The sequence below is a fragment of the Chrysochloris asiatica genome, unplaced genomic scaffold, assembly GCF_000296735.1.
Source record: "Chrysochloris asiatica unplaced genomic scaffold, ChrAsi1.0 scaffold00115, whole genome shotgun sequence".
NCBI classification, from domain to species: domain Eukaryota; kingdom Metazoa; phylum Chordata; class Mammalia; order Afrosoricida; family Chrysochloridae; genus Chrysochloris; species Chrysochloris asiatica.
Genome location: NW_006408633.1, coordinates 6928800 through 6933265, shown reverse-complemented (window position 1 = coordinate 6933265; position 4466 = coordinate 6928800).

Sequence of the window (4466 nt, the reverse complement as noted above, 5' to 3'; positions counted from 1 at the left end):
TCCGCGGGAGAAAGATGAGGCTTTCTACTCCCGTAAGGATTTACACCCTCGGAAACCCTGTACAGGGTCGCTATGGGTCGGAACCGACTCGACGGCACATAACAACAACAACAAGGTGGAGGGTCAGAGAAAAAGAGGAAGATCCCCAACGATATGGATTGGCCAATTGGCAGCATCGATGGACTCAAGCATGGCAACAGTAGTGAGGTTGGCCCAGGATCAGGCAGTGTTTCGTTCTGTTGTGCATAGTGTCGCTATGGGTCGGTACCGACTCGATGGCACCTCACAACAACAACTATGACTATAAATGATAGTCCAATTGATGAAAAATATAGCAAAAAAGAAAATCTTAAAATACCTAAAGACTGAAAACTTTACATGCCAGGAATAATACTATAAATGATGGATGATTTCTCATCAGAAACCAGGAAAGATAAAAACAAAATAAAACAAAACAGTAAAGCAATAACATTTTTAACGAAATTTTATATTCACCAACCAAGAAACTCTCCAGAAATGAAGGTTAAAACAAAGATATTAGGAAATCTGTTGCAAGCAGACTTGTACACAAGAAATGTTAAGGAAAAAACTGGACCAAAGATAATACCTGTTCCAAATTTGGATACAAAAGAAGAAATATAGAATAATGAAAATGGCAAATGTTGTTGTTAAGTGCCATTGAGTCAGTTCTGACTCATATCAACCCTGTATATGGTTTCCAAGGAGCACTTGAGGAGCTTGAACCACCTACATTGTGGTTCAAACCAACACTGCAGTCCAGAGCATTAACCAGCAGGATCACACCAGAACTCCATAACTGGTAAATAGATGGGTGACTATAACATATTATTTATCTTTTCTTAATGCATTCACTGGTCTTACTTCTCTGGAGAGCCCAGAATAAAACAAATACTTAAAATGTTCAATTAATTCAAAAGAAGGCAAGACAGCAGGAAGAAAAGGAATTAACAAACAGTTGAAATTAGGACAGTTGAAATCAGAAACACAAGATGGTATATTTAAACAGCTTGTAGTGGTTTTATTTGTGGCCTCAATGTCTTTGACACCCCCCTCCCCATTGAAAAGTAGTGTCCATGTTACCGCCCCTTGAATCTGGATAGACTTATGGAGGTTTTGACCAATATGATTTTGAGGTTAAGTCATAAAAGTTTATACAACTTCTGCTTGTTCAATGGAACGCTTGCCCTTGGAATTTTAAGCTACTATGTAAGAATTTCAAAAACATTGAAACTGACACATATGTTAGTGTTTTGGTCAATAGTTTCATCTAAGCCTGTCCTTCAGTTATCACAGTTCAAGCAATAGCTATGTGGATAAAGATATCATCTTTGGTTATCACAGTTCAGGCATTAACTTCATGGATAAGGATATCATCTTCAGTTATCAAAGTTCAGGCATTAGCTATGTGGATAACGATATCATCTTCAGTTATCAAAGTTCAGGCATTAGCTATGTGGATAAAGATATCATCTTCAGTTATCACAGTTCAGGCATTAGCTATGTGGATAAAGATATCATCCTTAGCCCCATATGCTCCCTCTGCCAGTTATTTGAGTCATTTCAATTATGCAATACTCCTGCCCCATTTATTGAAATAAACTTTCCTTTCCCTGTTGAATTGCATTAATACCTTTACCAAAAAGTAATTAACCATGTAAGTGTAGGCCTACTCCACCATTCTTTTTTTCCATTGATCTATCTGTTTATCCTAACACCAGTACTAAACTGTCTGGGTAGGGATTCCAATTATAATGCTGAACATAAGAGATAAACATAGGCAATCTTGTCTTGTCACCAATCTCTGAGAAAAGGATGCAATTTATTATTTGTTTTTTAAGGATGCAATATTTAAACATTAAATGGAATTTTAGTTTTGGATTTCTCATATGCCTTTTATCAAAACATTTAACTTAGAGGGGAAATGATACATTGGATTTCATTAGCAAAAGTTCATAATTGTCATAAAGTATAAGCTGATCCTGGAGAGAATATTTTTACAGTTCATCTCTTTAGCAAAGGACTGAATGCAGAACAAAGGGAGCTCCCACCACTCAATAATGTGCGGTATGGTAAAAAACAAGCAAAGTATTAGTTCATAAAGTAGATATATGAATAACCACTAAATACATGAAAAGTTGTTGAAGATAATTAGTCATCAGAGAAATGAAAATTAAAACCAAATGAGAAAGCATTTCATACCAACCATAATGGCTAAAATTAAACAGACTTTTGGCACCAATGTTTGTGAGGGTATAAAGTCATAGTTAGCAAACTACCAACAGATTGCCACCTGTTTTTGTAAATAAAGTTTTATTGGAATACAATCACATTCATTTGTGTATATATTATCTATGAATATTTCCACACTACAATAGCAGAGTTGAGTAGTTGGAACAAGCACTGTATATCTTATAAAGTATAAATATGATGGTAAATCAAAAAGAGTATTGCTACTAGGTTCCAGTTAATACATGCATGGGTTTATTTATTTATTTATTTATTTATTTTAATTACAAAGGACAATTACAGACACACTTACTAAGTAATGTCTTGGAGTCCTGGTGCGGTGCTGAGTGTTAATGTGCTGGACTGTAAGGTCAGTTTGAACAGCAAGGTCAGTGGATAAAACTTACCAGTCACTCTTAAGAAACCCTCTACCATTACACAGGGTTGTTAGGAGTCAGAATCAACTTGATGAAACTTGACAACAACAACATACATCTTAATCTCATTGTTCTGTTGTTGTTAGGTGCTGTTGAGTCAGTTCCAACTCAGAGCAATCCTAGTTACAACAGAATGAAACAGTACCTGATGCTAGGTCATCCTCTGAATTACTGTTAAGAGACAAAAGGAAAAAGACATGAGCAGAAAAACCAGAAGACTTCCAAGAAAGAAGAGCAAAGAGTGGAATGCTTCCATTGGGCCTGTGGTTCCTGGTCTGCGAAGCTCCGAGAGCAAGAGGAAGACGGATACCAAAAGCCATGAAGATCTCCAAGGACTGTTGGTGTTACAGATTCTGGAAGGAGACGTGGACCTTTCTCCAGAGCAGACCAAGAAAGCCAGGGCTCTGAATTTGGAATTCTAGCTTCTTAAACTATTCTAGAATAAATTTCTGTTTCTTAAAGGTTTCCTTGTGGTTTTTCTTCTATAGCAGAACTGGATGAACCAGAACTCTGAATTTGGATTTCTACCTTCCTAAATTGTAGTCTGGAGTCCTGCTATGGCACTGTGGGTTAGTGCACCAGACTGCAACGTCACTTTGAACTTTAAGGTCAGTGGTTCAAAGTCACCAGTCGCAGTCACTTGTCAGAAACTCTATACAGGACCACTATGGGTAGGAACAGACTCGACAGCACTGCACAACAACAACAAATTGGCATCCTGGTGTGGCACTGCAGGTTAATACATTGGACTACAAGGACAGTTTCAATTGCAAGGTTGGCAGTTCAAGCTTACCAGACAACTCAACAGCTCTTAACAACAACAACAAATAGTGAGAGAATAAATTTCTGTTTGTTAGAGGTGTCCACTTGTAATGTTGCAATTACAGCAGCACTAGATATCTAAGAGAAAGAGTCAAGAGAGGAAAAGTGGTGTCAAGACACATGTAGATCTCCATGGAATAATGAGCCCACACGTGTCCATAGGAGACAAGAACCTTATTCCAGAGCTGACACAGAGAGAAAATCTTTCCCTAGCTGGCCCCATGAACTAGGACTTCTAGCCTAGCCTCCTAAACTGTGACAGTCACCACTCATTTGTCAGTTTGTCGTGGTGGCTTATGTGTTGCTGTGATGCTGGAAGCTATGCCACCAGTATTTCACATACCAACAAGGTCATCCATCCTGTTGGATTTTCCAGACTGAGCCAGACTAAAGAGACAGAGAAGTCGACCATTCTGAATGGCCAGCCACTGAAAATCTTAAGAATAGCTGTACATCATTGTCAGATATAGTGCCTGAAAATTAGTTCTTCAGGATGGAAGTCACTCAAAATACTACTGGGGAAGAGACACCGGCGCAAAATAGATGGCATTAATGATATGAATTGAGCAAAGCTTTTGAGACCTTCCCTTACTGGTGAAGCATAACACAAAATGGGAAGAAACAGCTGCAAAGACCCATTAATAATCAGAATGTGGAATGTACAAAGTATGAAAATACGAAAATTGCAAATTGTCAAAAATTACATGGAACACATAAAGATTGATATCCTAGGCATCAGCGAGCTGAAACAGACTGGCATTAGCTATTTGAATCCAATAATCATATGGTTTACTATTCTGGGAAAAAATAAATTGAAAGAGGAATGCTGTTGTATTCATCCTTAAAAAATAACATTTCAAGATCTATATTGATGTATAATGCTGTCTATGATGGGATAATATGCATAAGGAAATAAACCACAAGGCTGGGGGTTCAAACTCACAGGCCACTCTATGGAAA